This window comes from Pristiophorus japonicus, chromosome 5 (genome assembly GCF_044704955.1).
Source record: "Pristiophorus japonicus isolate sPriJap1 chromosome 5, sPriJap1.hap1, whole genome shotgun sequence".
In the NCBI taxonomy this organism is placed as follows: Eukaryota; Metazoa; Chordata; class Chondrichthyes; family Pristiophoridae; genus Pristiophorus; species Pristiophorus japonicus.
This window is the reverse complement of record NC_091981.1, coordinates 259415079-259431332: the sequence shown is the minus strand read 5'-3', so window position 1 is coordinate 259431332 and position 16254 is coordinate 259415079. Positions and strand designations below refer to the sequence as shown.

The following is a 16254-nucleotide window of genomic DNA, read 5'->3' as shown; positions in this document are numbered from 1 at the left end:
TGCTGTTTCTGCTGAGTGGCCTCTCCATTACCATGAGTTATTTAAAGAAACCATACTTAAGCTGAGTTTTTAACTAAATGTATCATTTATGCCTGGATGAGATCTCTTGGAATATATTATCCTCCAATAGCTAATTTTAAGGAAAAAGCAGAAATACCATTATTTTATACTCAGGTCGACTTTCTGAAAAGAGCAAATGGAGAAAAATCTAATGTCATTATCTTTAGTAGCAACAATTGCACAAACTATAGTTTGAGCAAGCTATAATTATAGTCCTATATAAATAATACTTACAAGTCTCCAAATTATAATGAGTGCAACAGTTAATAAAAGACAGAATCAAACATACCTATAATATAAAAGCAAAATATTGCGGATGCTGGAAATCTGAAATAGAAGCAGCAGATACTGGACATACTCAGCGGGTCAGGCAGCATCTGTGGAGAGAGAGACAGAATTAACGTTTCAGGTCGATGACCCTTCGACAGAACTGGAAAAGTTTAGAGATGTAGCAGGTTTTAAGCAAGTACAGAGGCAGGGAAAGTGGGGATGGGAGGAATGAACAAAAGGGAAGGTTTGTGATAGGATGGAAGACAGGAGAGATTAAATGACAAAAGGGATGATGGTGCAAGGCAAGAGGAGATGGTAATGGAACAAGTAAGGAAACAAAAGATGGGTCCAGATTAACAGGCTTGCATATAGCATGAGCTTCCTCAAAGTGTCATACTTACTTCCTGTCACACCTCAGCTGTCACATTGCAAATGTCAAATATCACATGACACCATTTAGTGCATCCTCTGACACACCATGAGCAAAGCACTGGCAGACATGCTAGTGCCTCTTTATATACAAAAACAGTTGTCGAAAAGCTCCTCAGAGCTGCTCCTGTTCCACTGCTGTAACTTGACTGGAGCTGCAGTGGAAATACTCTTTTTGCAGCTCCATGGCAGTGCCTTACACATATGTTATGCATCACACTTACTTGCGTCACACTCGCTATGCCACATCTCACACGTCATACCTCAGGGGTTTGGCAGCTTAATGCAAAGTAAGAAAGAAAGACTCAAATTCATCGAGCACCTTTCACAACCTCAGGACATCTCAAAATGCTTTACAGCTGATGAAGTACTGGAGTGGGAATTGAACCCGTGACCTTCTGATTTAGAGGCGTGAGTGCTCCAACTGAGCCTCGGCGGGGAATCCTTTAGCAAATCTAGATTTTGGAATTTTATGTTTGGCTCCTTGAGGGGCTCCTAAGATCTGGCTACTCTGGGGTGGGTGCCTGGAGGTTGGCAGCACTGGGTCAAAGGATTGCAAGGCCTGTTATCAGTGGAGATGTGCCCCTGGGCTGTGGTATCATTGGGAAGCGGTGCATGGTCTGTGACAACAAAGAATTCAGGGTCCCAGGGTCTGGCAGCACTGGTCAAGCTCTCCGGGTTCTGGCAGACTTAGCGAGGTATAAATGCTGGGGTGTGACAGCACCGACAGGGCACTCCAGGGGCTGTGGGAGCTGGGGGATGAATCGCAGGATATACGAGAGCTGAGGAAGAAAGTCGTAAGCTTGGCAACATTAGATGTGGAGGTCCCTGCCTCTGGCTGCAGAAAGGACAGAGGATCAGGGAGTCCAGACAGCTCTGGGAGAGCAGTCCCCAGGGTCTGACAGCACGGAGAGGAGGGTGGGGTTGTCTCAAGTCCTAGCCTACTCCAATGTCCCATTGTCATTATTATATCTGTAGTGTACTTATGAATGACTTCACGAGGCAATGTGTTACACTCAAACGGTAGTGACCTTGGTCCTTTATTCGTAACTCCAGAGTGAGGCACAAGCATTGTGTGCAGCCTTTTTATACAGCCTGCCACCAGGGCAGGAAACCTCGGTCTCCAATAATTGCACCCTCTAGTGGTGCCAGCATGTATATACACAGTGTCTACACAGAGAATACATCTATTGTCTGCATACACAACAGTTATCATCATAGGCGGTCCCTCGAACGGGGATGACTTACTTCCACGCCAACAGATGTTTCAATGAAGGACCTAATATTCCAGTCCTGAACTCCAGGGGTGGAAGATGCCTGTGCGTGGATTGTTTTAACGTGTGGTGACCTTTGCACATCAGCCACCACACGATCTTGACAGAACTAGGCCTTTATCCAGGTATTGGGTGTGAGTTTGCGGTCTGTAAATGCTGCCCCTCTCACAGCCTGTAACAGGAGTTTACAAAAGCCATCACTGGTATTGCGGGGGGGGGGGGGGTGCGGGGGGGATGGATTTACACACAGGGAGCTGAAGCCAAGCATCGGGTCAAGATCTGACGGAGTCACTCGATTCATCAGAATCCGAGTGTCGTTGGCCTTTGAGTGTGAAAGGAGAAATGTTTGTCTGTTCTGTCTGTGGGAGAAGATTTTGCGCATCAGTGTGGCTGGAGGGGCACCGAGACACACGCACACCCGAGTGGGAGTGTTCCAGTGCACTGACTGGGGAGAGAGCTTTAGCCAGTTACACAGCCTGGCCCATTGTAAGCTGCTGCTAACAGACCTGTTACCTCCCTCTCCTCCACTCTGACCTCTCAGCATCCTCAGTTGTCCCTGCCAATCTGCTACTCTGACCATTATCCTCCCCCACCACACACTGGTACCAGATGCACACCAAGCGATTTGGCAGCTGACACCAGGCAGCATTGGGGGTGGGTCAGCAGCAGGGAGGTGGCTGGGATAATGGTGACTATGAAAGCAGGAGATCAGTGTGGAAAAAGATGAGTGGAGCAGGCAGGAGACACCTTGGGAACCAGTGGACAGAAGGAACTTGGGGGTGGTGGGGGGGGGGGGGGCATGGAGGGAGTGAGACCATGCAGGGCCCATTAAAAACAAATAATTTCATTAACAGTAAATGAAAAAAATATATCAACATTTAAAAATAAACTTAAGAAAACATATTACCTGAAGGCTACAATGCTTAAGATTCTGCTGTAAATGGCTTACAAAGTAGTCCAGAACGTCATCTAGGCTGGAGACACAGCGAGGAAATCTCAGAGCTAAGTAGGCAACAGCACCATCTACCTTGAAGAATTTATGGACGCAATCAGAGGTAAATAAAATTAACAGAAAAACGTTAGTATTACAGAAAAGTCATAATGGGAAATTTAACCTTTAACCCTATGGTTAATTGTGTTACTGTGAAACATGTCACTTTTCAATGTTAGAGACATTTTGTAGACATTGAAAATTTCAGTAACCGTAAAAAAAGGCAGTTTTTCTTTTCAAAAGATGTTTTGAATGATTCAATTGGTTCACCTCTTCCTTTCTTTTATCAGTTGGTTCACCTGGCTGATCATTCAGGAGTTCGTTAATCCTTGGTAGTTTCTCATTGTTAGTTTGCTTGCCAGTTTCCTCAGTTGACTTTAACCCTAGTGTCAGCTGTGGCTCAGTGGGTAGCACTCTCGCTTCTGAGTCAGAAGGTTGTGGATTCAAGGGACTTGAGCACATAAATCTAGGCTAACGCTCCAGTGCAGTGCTGAGGGAATGCTGCCTTGTCGGAGCTGCTGTCTTTCGGTTAAGGCGCTAAACCGAGGCCCCGTCTGCCCCCTTAGGTGGATGTAAAAGATCCCATGGCACTATTTAGAAAAAGAACAGGGGATTTATCCTCGGTGTCCTGGCCAATATTTATCCCTCAATCAACATAGCAAAAACAGGTTGGTCATTATCACGTTGCTGTTTGTGGAAGCTTGCTGAGCGTAAATTGGCTGCATATTTCCCACATTACAGCACTTCCAAAAAAAAGTACTTCATTGGCTTTGAGACATCCAGTGGTTGTGAAAGGTGCTATATAAATGCAAGTCTTTTATTTTTCTCCACTCCCGATGAGAGAGGGTTGTGCGGGATATTGAAATGCAGCGATTTGGTATTAACTCAGGCCCGAACACCAGGTAATTTAACATTATTTTAAACAATTCCTTGTGAGTCAGGAGGAGCAGTCGAGTTCCCCAGTGCTCCACGAGGAAACCTAGTGCCTCATGCTTCCATCCCTTGACTGCGATGGCCAACCCCCTGCCCACCACTTACCTCACTGCTGGGCACAGTTCCTCTGGGTCCCTAGCCGTGGCCTCCTGTCCTGTGTACCCGCTTCCTGCCCGTCTGCCTGACATCATTGACACCAGATTCAGGCGCAAATTGATATATTTTAATGAAGTCCGGGCTCACATCACGGGCCCCGCTTGCCCCTCGCCCGCAATTAAAATTGGGGCTCAGGGTTTTGATTCGTACATTCTCTACCCCTTCAATCATTTCTTATTTGCTGCTGTTTTATTTTCAGCAAATCAACAAAACGTTACAGATCTGAAGTATAACTGCTACAGTGTGACAGGAAGCAAGTGTGAAGCTTATAGGAAGTGTGTGTTATACGCAAGACTTTGAATGCATTACAGATGGATACATATTAACCGCAAAGTACTAAATTGGTAGAAAAATAGTAAAAACTCTATCTGAAATTAGCAGAAAACTGTCTAGATCTATGAGGTTTGTGTGGAGGCTGTTTCTGAATATGGGCTGAGATTCTGATTCAGTCCTGGACTCTGTAATTTCTTATTTCATTCTCACATTTGTTACTCCTCGTGCACCTTTAGTTATTCTTAGCAAAATTCTCTATCACTATCCAAGTTCATCAAGCTAAGTATAGATTAGATATGTTCTTAATGTATATACCAGTATCTGAGTTACCTTCAAATGATTTAGTATTAACTCAGTGTGGAGTGAAACAGCCTTTCAATGTATTATTACGAATGAGAAATTTTTCTATTAGCGTCAAGTTTAATTCATGTATGTCACCTTTGAAAGTTTATCTGCAACTGTGCGTGTGTCTTATCTATGGTTGAAAAGTTTAGATGACAGACCTCGACTGGTGTGAAATACAAAACGTAAACACACAGAAGAAAAGCAAAGGATTAGAATCTCAAACGTTGGTTTTATATTCCCATAAATTCAGTTGTCTTTCACTAGACAGTCTTTCTCTGATCTCTCCTGCATATCAAAAGTATAAATAGAAAGAAAGACTTGCATTTATAGAGCACCTTGCATGACCATCGGACGTTTCAAAGCGCTTTACAGTCAACGACGTATTTTTGAAGTATAGTCACTGTTGTAATGTGGGAAACGAGGCAGCCAACTTCGCACAGCAAGCTCCCACAAACAACAATGTGATAATGACCAGATGAACTGTTTTTATTATGTTGATTGAGGGATAAATATTGGCCAGGGCACTGGGGATAACTCCCCTGCTCTTCTTCGAAATAGTGTCATGGGATCTTTTCTATCCACCTGAGAGAGCAGGCGGGGCCTCGGTTTAACATCTCATTTGAAAGACAGCACCTCCGACAGTGCAGCGCTCCCTCAGTACTACACTGGATTGTCAGCCTAGATTTTGATGTTCAAGTCCCTGGAGTGGAACTTGAACCCACAATCTTCTGACTCAGAGGAGGGTGTGCTACCCACTTAAAAAAAAATATTTATTGAACATTATGAACATTTACAACATCGTGATCATTCCATTGTATCATACAAATCCATTTCGCCCCTCTGCACAGCCGTTCCTCCAACACACATTAATATCAAGACCTGAAGTTTAATTTGTCTCCTGTAATATATAATAATCTATTGTACTTTACAAATTGATTATAAAATACTATCTTTAAATTATTTTCTGAATAAAACATCCACAGAGCCTTATAATGATCTTTTAGTTTATATTTAAAATACTGTTTCAGGTTTATTCTCCCTAAAAAACAGAGCATTCCTTCTTTGCAACAATCACAAATCCAGCCAAACTGAACATTAAATTAATTGCTGCTCCGCTAGACTCGGGCAGACTCTCTTGCAATCTCCATCTCAGAATTGAGTCCCACAGGATTCCCGTTCTTGCTCTTCGGTCCTCACCCAGCAAAAAAACCTCACACAACTGTCGAACATAGTACTTAAAATCCTTTAACTGCCGGCATAACACCAGCAAATGGGACAGAGTCTCATCCCACGTCCCACACACTGGGCAAGTTGCCACCTCTACTCACCCAATCTTACATAAGACTATCATGGTAAAAATCCGGTTATGAGCCAATTTGAAATCCAGTTCAATCCATTCTTCCAAATCCTGTTGAAGTCCAGTTGTGGGTATATATTCCGCTAAAACTCCTGACCAGGAGGTGTCTTATATCTCCATTCTCTAAATACCCCATAGGAATCTCGAGTAGTACAGTTGTCAAACTGGACCAACTCCTCCCCTTTCTCCAGCAGAAAGCTTGGAAAAGCGGGACACATTATACATCCTTTGGAGATTTGCGTATTTATTTCTTCCATCCAATCCTGTGGCATTGCCCTCACAATCTTCTCCTATATGATCTTAGTTGCTTTTTCCTCTACCTCTGATAAGGGATTAAGGGGTTATGGGGAACAGGCAGAGAAGTGGACCTGAGTCCATGATCGGATCAGCCATGAACATATTAAATGGCGGAGCAGGCTCAAGGGGCCGTATGGCCTACTCCTGCTCCTATTTCTTATGTTCTTATGTCCTGATCCTCCTCCCAAACCATATCCCTCACTACCACTTCCGGCAACCAACCTGCAATTACCTCATATAATACATCTTTCACATATATAATACCAGCTTTGATAAAAGCTTGATTAAATAATACCTCTCCTTCAATGTTGATCCTCCTGTTCAAAAATAAGGGGTGTTCTAAAAATTCCTCAGCACCTTTGGGCATAAACTGCACACTTTTTAAAAATTGGTCCCAAGTGTCTACAACCTCCTTATAAAACCGAGGGAGAGGTTTAATCGATTTCAAAAACATATTGTTGTATTCCATATAAAATATTCCCTGTCCTCCTATCCCACTTCATTTAAAAAAATGCTGGAAACTGATCTTCTAAAAACTTGTATTTGACTTCTGAAGAAATCTCTTGACTCATTTAATTCTAAAGGATTTTTTCTTCAAAACAATATCTGGGAAATTAAGTCTTCCTTGATTTGATTGTCCAATGATGGTGTTGTAAGCAACCAAGGCTGGTTTCCCTTCCCATAAAAACTTTACACAAGCCTCTCGGATAGACTTTTCCGCCCACTCAGGAATATCCTCCACCTTCAATAAGTATCATAGTTTAGATAACAGGAGAGCTGCCACCACTGTCATTCTTCCTCGCACTTTCAACCACCTTCTTCCCCATCTTCCCAACATCTTTTTAATTTTCTCAACCTTTGGCTCCCAATTTAGTTGATCCACTTCATCCCTATCCTTCTTGCACCCCATATGCACCCCCAGAACTTCTAAAAGCTCCACCACCTTAAAGGGCTTTCCTCTAACCAGTCCCTCCTACTTCTTCCAAAACCAGGCATTGGGACTAACTATAATTTACTCTGGCTCCTGAAGCTCTACAATACTCCTCCACTACTCCCATAGCTTTCCTCACTGACTCCCCATCTCTCGTTAAGGTCGTGTCATCTGCATATTGGTGTATCACCGACACCGGAACCTCAATCCCGACTACGCCTTGTTCCTTTCACATCATGTAACCTAATGGTTCTGCTACCAATGTGTACAACAATGGGGACAGGGGACAACCCTGTCTCACTGATCTCTGTATTGTAAAATACTTGAATAAAAAAACCATTATACTTAACACAGCTAAATGTGTTTGAATAAAAAATCCTTATCCACGCAATGAAATTTTACCCCAAACCAAATGCTTCCAAAACCATCAATAACTCATGAGAGACTCTATCAAAGGCTTTCTCTTAATCCATCTTTAACACATAAGCTTCCCTCCCACTCTCTTCCATGAATTCTATCGCAGCTCGGATTGAGACCACAGAGTCAGCGATGTCCCGGCCTATGACTCCATAGGATGGAGAGGGCAAAACTATCTGCGGCATCACCTCCTTCATACAATTTGCCATAACCCTCAACAAGATCTTATAATCCACATTTAATAATGTGATGGGCCTCCAATTATTCAGATCCCTTCTATCCCCTTTATTTTTATAAGCTAAGCTTATGATACCTCTCCTCATAGATGAGGCCAGGCTTCCCTCAGTTATAATCTCCTTAAAAAACTCTAATTGACTTAAAATCTCTAAAAATTCTTCATAAAATTCTGCACTTAGTCCATCAGACCCTGGGCTTTTCTCCCCCCCGCCCCCCCGTCATTCCACTTATTGCTACTTTTATTTCCTCTAATCCGACTTCTTTGTCACACATGCTTCTCTCATCCTCCTTTAATCCCTTTTCAATAAAAGCACAAACCTTCTCCATCGCTAATTGGAAATGTCTTCATTTGTATATAACTCTTGTTAAAAGCTACTAGCCACCTCCATAATCTCCCCACTTTCATTAATAATCTTTTCCCCAACCTTCAACTCTCCAATTAATGATAACCTTTGTCGCAACTTCTCTTGCTCTAGAAAATATCTAGTGCATCTTTCTCCCTCCAATGCATCTTTAGCCTTTGCATAGAGAATGGCCCCCTTGCATTTTTCAGCTTGCAATAATTCCCACTCTTCCTTTAAAACCTTCCACTTAGTCTCTGCTCCCTTATCTCCTCCATCAAATTGCTTTACAGATATCTGTAAACCTTCTGTTTATATTCTCTTCTTGACGCCGGTTAGCTGTTGCTCTTTCTTTCCCATAACGTACCAAAAAATTTTTTACCTCATATTTGAAATTGTCCCATCAAACTCTTTTTTTTCTTTCAAGAATAAAGGTTCCTTCCAAACATTCTCTATTATATTTAAAATCCCTTTGTTAAAAGCAATTTCTTTCAGGTACTGATTGTTTAAAATCTACACCCCTGGACCGATTTTAACTCTGCTGTTCCTAATTTTAAGAACCAAAGCCAAGTGGTCACTAAAAAATACTTTTTTATAATAAATCTCCATCACCTCAGAACTTAACCCTTCGCACATGAACACAAAACCTATTCGGCTCTGTTTTAAAGCATCACTCACACAATCTCTTCTGGAGAACTCCTTTTTTGTGGGGTTCCGATCCCTCCATAAGTGTCTCAAATTTAAATTTGTCATCATTTTTACAATCATCTCTCTGGAATTAGAGGTCATCTGGGCTGAAATGTCCATCTGAGATAAAAAAATACATTAAAATCCCCCACTATACAAGGATTTTCTGCCTCTGCCACTTCTGTGAATAACCACCGAAAAAACTCACGACACTTGCAATGGTCATTCGGTGCATAGATATTAAAGTGATCACGATTCAGTTGATCCATTTGTACCTTTAGCTATAAAAATCTCCCCTCAGTGTCCTTGTCCACCAATGCAACATTCTATTTTATGGACGAACTCACTAAAACAGCCACCCCTCTACGGTCATTATTTTTTTGTGCAACTTGCAAACACTTCTCCCTTCCAAGCCTTCCAAACTCTTTCTAGGATCTTCTCATCCCAAAAGGTTTCTTGCAGACACAACAAGTCAGTGCCTTTAAAACACTACAGCAACTGCTGCAATTTCTTTGGCCCCGGCCCCCCCCAGTCCATTCACATTAATCGAGACCAATGTAATCATTGCTCCTAATAAAAGAGCTGCGCCTGATAATCCCCCCATCTTCATTAAATCTCTGGTCCTTCCCACCTCCCATGCTCCTTCCCAACCTTTTGAGCTGCTGTTGCTTTCTCCTGCAGCCTCCGGCTCTTTTTCACCTCCTGTTTGAACTTTCCCTGCAGTTTCAGCCTCTCCCTTACATTAAATTTAGGCCGCGGAACTGCCCCTTCTCTCTCCTTCTGCCCCTCACTAACCTTTCCCTTTCCACATGATGCCCCCTGCCCCCCACCCCCCAATTCCATATCTCCTTCCTCCTCTGACTCCTCACTCTCCAGCTCTTCTGTAATCTCCCGTCCCTGTTCCCCGTCAGATACTGAATCTCCCTTAGAGAGTCCTCCTGCTAACATTGTTTCTCCAACATTGCCACTCCCTTCGGCCTCACCTCCACCGCTGACCCTTGCTCCCCATTTCTTCTCTCTCTGGGACAATGGCGTGTCTCCACCCATCTTGCGCCTTTTTGGCGACTTTGTTTCCCCTTTCCCGTCTGGCCGCCCCTTTAAGGCTCCTGCCTTTTGCACCCTCTCCTGGTCTTGCCCCCTCCTGCTCCCCAAGATGTACAACTCCCCATCTCTCTTTGGAGTACTTACACGTACCCCGCAGCTGCCTCTGCTCCTGTATCTCCTCTTTATTACTGAGCAAAGTTTTAATGTCCCACGACTCCAACTTTTTTGTCAGCACGTCGTCCTCAACAGGTTTAAGAATGAAACTACCACCTCTTCGGAATGCAGCAAAGATACATCCAAGTACTTCTCACCAATCTTCAGGCTCAGTAAAAATCTTTCCACCTCCTCTCGGCCACTGACTGTCACCTCGAATCCAATATTCGGCGTTGGTCAGCAAGCAAAGCAACTTCTCTCACCGCTGTCCTCGTGTGCTGCCTGTATGATATCCCAAGCTTGCATCTCCTTATCCAGGCAGTGAACCACCACCCTGTTTTCTTTTCCAAACCTCCTGGGGTCCCGGTCCAAATCTTTGGGCCTTTTATTCTCCCTTCTCACGACATTCTCTCCCTTGGTTAAATTCACACTGGGAGCATTGTCCTCTGAGGGGCCCAGCACTCGAGAGGGTCAAAGCTGCCCTCAGCAGCCTCCTGTCTGATGTTTATGGGCCAAAAAGGCCCTAAAATTTAAAAAAAACACCTCAAAAAACTACCACCAACTTTTTACACACTCACTCCAACTCCTGCAGTAAACAGCAGCACCTGCTCACTCCTAGCCCCTCCCACCTAGAGAGTGCTACCCACTGAGCCCCAGCTGGCACTAATGCTAATTCAATATACTATATACTAATATAGTTGTGTATACTAATACAACTCAGAAGGATTAAGAGGGCTTGCAAATATGATATCAATTGGCAATGTAACGTGCAACAGAAAGGTTACACATCACACTTTAAATCAGGAGGGTCAAAGCTTAGCCGTGTAAAAGTGGCCACATATAGGGGGAGATTAACCTGTCCTTTGTACACAGGGAATACTCAGTTCCAAGGCACAAAAGAGAGGGTAAAAAGGGGTGGAAACTTGTTATCCTGGGACTCCACCCCTTTATTTTCCTCAGGTGTTTTCCATGGCAACCCCCAGAGCAACACGGAATGTTTGTACCTGCTCCAGAGTGAGCCATGCAAATGTACAGGAGAGGCTGAACAGCACGCTCTACTTTATTTCCCTCCAGGAACAGTGGCTAGATGACTATTAGAAAGGGCGGCCAGATGAAGCAGGTGTTTGGCCTTGCACCCAACCCTGCTCAAATCAGATGGTTTAAATGACCTGGGTGCCACCTGTTGGAACCCAACAGAAGGTCAGTATGTTCTTTTTCTGCAGCACCGAGAAGATCTGCTTTTGGCCAGTAGCAAGAAGACCACACAGCCAGAGGCCAATGCCTTTGCCCCAGGATTTGTGTCTTCCACTGTGGGTGCAGGGACGGTGCCAGGATGGTCCTATGCCAGGGTCATATATGGGCCACTGTCCAGATCTGAATTTGTCAGCTTGAGTAGACTCTGAGTGCATGCCACCCATCAACGTCCAGACCCTGGCGGGAGAGAGAGACAGTCGGGTCATAGTGGGTGAGACTGGTATGTGCCAATAGCGCGCAAATAGACAAAAACAGATCAGGAGCTTGTTTTACACCATGTCCAATTTTCGTTTTCGTTGAAGATACTGTGCTAATGGCAGGTTCCAATTTTGCCGCCATAATCTTCTAAACACATGGGCCGAAATTGCCCCTTTTCTTAAGGCCTGTTACCACCGCAAATCGACGGCCATGCTGCGGACTGGAGTTGCCGCCAACTTTTTGTGGAATGGCCGCTGATAGCCCAATTGCCTTCTGAGGTTTCCCGGCGGTGCCCCGATCCCCGCTCTACCACTCCGCTGCTGTCGATTGGTGGTAGGTGCGTCATCACCGTGTGCACCGCAGCTCTAACCCCCTGATCACGACATTCCGCTCCCAAAATCTTCGGCCCACCCGGCAGTGCCAAAACCTGTTTTTTCCCGGTGGTCCAGTGAGACTGTGGCCTTCTGCAATGGCGGTGCGGCATCCCTTAAAGGGGAGGGCACACTGCCGCTGCTGCCATGTTTTTTTTTGTCAGCCGACTGCCACGTTGGCCCGACAATTATGCCCCCGGGTTCGGCTGGGTTGCCAACAGGCAGCCTGGCACTCCCTCTTGGGTGCCAGGCTGCTGACCCGGCCGAAACCCTCCCTGGTGGCCCAGTGAATCAAAGTTTTGCAATCATGCAGGCTCTCCCCTTTAAGTGAAGGGAAGAGCCATGGTGACGCGGCACCGTGATGACATCATCGCGGCTTCCACTTCGCACCGCACCCAACTTCCGCCCCTCAGGGGTCGTCACCGCCTCCATTAAAAACGACATCCGGGTCCGAATAAAAAAAAACAACAAAGAGCAGAATTTTGCTCAAGAGGCAACCTCAACTGCAGCTTCGGTAAAAAGCATTGAAACAGGGTGTGTGCACCCCATTTTGGGCGGAGGGAAATTTCGGCTCCCATGTGTCTAGTCATATGCAGACATCGTTAGTTGCTGATTTATGATTTATCCACCAATGAGACAACAGGACTGAAACCACCCTTTCAAACATGCCAGATGCATGAAACTGTGAAAGAAAATGGCCCAGAATTTCCTGGAAGCTTGCACCATTATTCCAGCCTAGAAGGTTCAACTGGCGGTCATCCATTTCTCACCTGATGAAAATGAGGAGGGCGGGGGGCTGGTGGGTGAGATATTGTCTGCCTTATTCACGTCAGTAATCTCTATTAACCAGTGTTCACTCATGTGATTGAATCTAATGCTTCAGTTGCCATTGTCTGGCCTTGAAATTCCTGGGACCGATTCAGGCAATTGAGTGGAGGTCAGCCAACTGAGGTGTTCAGGAATTTGGGCTGGAATCCAAGTTCACCAAGCTTCTGCCCCTTTTCAGTCCCGTTGGAGATGGGTGGGTGCAATACAATGACATACTTTTCCCCGTGTTGGATGCCAGAGATGTCTGTGAGCCCCTGACATCCAGCTGTGGGAGTGTGAAGGGGGAATTTCTGCACCGAAAGGCCATTTCCTGGAATGCAATAGGCCACAGGATTGCATTATTGAAATTGGCAGAAAAAGACACCAGGGAGGTTCTTCAATTTTTTCAACCAACCCACCTTTGTGCCTGCAGATGCTGTGGCAAGGTTCCTCCCTCCCCCCCACTCTGCCCCCGGTCGGGAGAGCCCCCCAGGTGGGGTACTGCAGAAACATCTAAATGACCCTGGCATTTCCGACATCAGCAGTGACCTGGCAGAAATTCCACTCCACCCAAGATCTGAAGCTCCTCCGCAGGAATTTCTGGGCCTCTGTCCATTGGCTTATGTTAAGTGGACTGAGACCAACTTCATTTTCACTAGACCCAAAACCTCATAACTCCAACTGCTTTCCACAGTACTTCAGCAGAAAACTATTTCAAACCGTTGGCCGTGTCACAGCATCTTACTAATCAACAAGCACGTGTAGAATAAGGTATCGGTTCAGGTTTCGAACAATTAAACTGCCAACAAACATCTTGCCGGCCTCCGCAGTGTACTGGATAACCATAGTGCTTTTTACCCCACACCCTAAATTCCATCACTGCATACTTGCAGTTTGCTTTAACAACTAGCTCTTAAATGAAGCAGAAAGTGCACCTACTCATACATTATTTCCTGAGTGGTAAACATGACACTGTGCTGCAGGCTGTATTTCAGTAAAGAATTAGATACATGGTAGTTTGGTAATCAAGATTCTGGGTACAGATGCTTTCATCAGAATTAATACATTGCTGTTGTTATTAATCATAAGCAAAGTATTTCATTTTGACGTTTTATATAAATCAACCCTTAGGTTTATCTATATTTCAAAAAAAGCACAAAACACGTCCATTATCATCAGGTTCAGCCTGATTTATTTCAGTATTTATACAGACAGAATATTGGCTTTTAAGAATAGGGTTTCTGGGCATAAATTGTTTATACATTGATTAATATCAAGTAGGCTTTACATAATTAAAAGTATAGGTTGCAGCGAGACAATCCAATCTAAAAAGTTCTATGAATATCCTCCTATTTTAATACAGCCCCTGCACATTAATAATGATTCATCTTTCTTGAGTTATTAACTATTGCCTACTAAGTATATGCTTCTAACAAGCAGTTTCATTTCATTTTACCATGTACAGGGTAATTGCAAACTGAAAACAAATGGTGCTAGCACCTGCTCTATTCCTCTCCAGGTGTATGGCAAGCCATAGATTCCTCTACTTATTTTAACGCTGATGCCAATTGCCAATCTGCATATGGCCTAGAAGAATGTGGCATGCCCATGAGTGACATTCGCCAAGTTTCAGTTTGACCCCAGCAAAGGAACATTCCAAGGAAGGAATCGTCTCCGAAATTGTTCAAGTGGGCAGTCGTGATAGTGGGTTTAAGGAACACCTGCCGATGATACTTAGACCTATGAAGGCAAATAAGGAAGGAAAACCTGAGGAATTCTTGCTAATAAACCTGCACTATAACATATGAGTTGCAAAATCGAAAACAATGAGGTATCAGTTTTAATTTTGTCAAGCATTTATTTGAAAACAAACATTTTTCAGCAATCTTCACTGAGTTTAGTAAGTAACCTCTGGCTCAACAGTAAAGTCCTCCCCTCACTGGTCTCCAGCTTGAGTAGGGCAGTGTTATTCACTACTTTTCTTGCCGCGGGCTGTAATAACTCAGCAGCGTCTTGCTTGAGGGCTGTTCTCAGAAATGCTGAAACACATTGCAATATACAGTGATGAGACAATGGTTTGTGGCAGCTGAGTTCATGAATTCGATCATGCCATCATGGGCAAATGCTAGGTGGGGGCCAGGTACTTGCTCAAAGCAATGAAAAGAAAAAGACTGGATGGACAGATCCATCATACTATAGATTTTCACACAGCTCTCACTTAATGAATGTTGGGATAGCCTTACCTCCTAATAGCATCCTCTCATTTTCTCTCATAGTGAATATGAGAAAGATAGCAAGAGCCCACGGCCCAGCACATATGGAATATGGAAAGCTGCTGCTCAGAAGGAGGCCATTTGGCCTGTTAGGCCTGTGCTGGTATTTTGAAAGAGCTGTCGTGCTTATTTCCGCACCCTCACTTTTTTCCATAACCCTGTAAGTTACTCATCCTCAAGTACCTTTTTAAATTATGGGGGGAATTTTAACTTAAAAAAAAAAAACGGGTGGGTTTGGAGCATGGGGATAGCTAAATTGTTAAAAATGGGATTCCCAGCCTGATCCCACCTCCAACCCACCCACTTCCGGTTTTAACGGAGACAGGAGAGGAAGCAGGACAGGAGCGGGTGACCAATCCACTCCCAGGAGGCAGAACGTCAATTTAAATAATATAATGAGGCTGGAAGCCTCTTTCTTTAACTTCCATTTTGTTTTTAACTGCATGTGGGCCGGGTTTCACACAGTTCAAGCAAGACGGGGACTGCTGGATCCAGGAGGCAAGTGGCTTTATAGCTACCTCCTGGATCCAGGGATCCAGTGCCACGTGCTAATCAGAGTAGAGGGAGCAGGAGAGTTAGAATAAATACATGGCTTGAGCAGTGGTGCAAGAGGGAGGGATTCAAATAACTGGGACATTGGAACCAGTTCTGGGGGAAATGGGACCTGTACAAAAGGGACGGTCTGCACTTGGGCAGGACTGGAACTGATGTCCTAGGGGTAACATTTGCTAATGCAGTTCGGGAGTGTTTAAACTAATATGGCAGGGGGATGGGAACCTATGCAGCAAGATAGGGCAAAGTAATATGGAGTCAGAAACAGATGGTAGAAAGGTAAAAAGCAATAGTGGAAGGCCGAGTAAACAAAGGCAAGAAACAAAAAGGGCCACACTACATCATAATTCAAAAAGGACAAAGTGTGTTAAAAAAACAAGCCTGAAGGCTTTGTGTCTTAATGCAAGGAGTATCCGTAATAAGGTGGATGAATTAACTGTGCAAATAGATGTTAACGGATATGATGTGATTGGGATTATGGAGACGTGGCTCCAGGATGATCAGGGCTGGGAACTCAACATCCATGGGTATTCAACATTCAAGAAGGATAGAATAAAAGGGAAAGGAGGTGGGGTAGCATTGCTGGTTAAAGAGGAGATTAATG

General features: G+C 44.3%; 1 long non-coding RNA gene across 1 annotated transcript in view; it reads right to left on the bottom strand.

Moving 5' to 3' along the window:
• Window positions 1-14055: 14055 nt before the first annotated feature.
• Window positions 14056-16254, bottom strand: part of LOC139263999 (uncharacterized) — a 130481-nt gene continuing 128282 nt past the window's right edge. Inside the window, exon 3 of the long non-coding RNA XR_011593270.1 lies at window positions 14056-14864. This is a non-coding gene — a long non-coding RNA (uncharacterized lncRNA). The remainder of the gene's footprint in view (window positions 14865-16254) is intronic.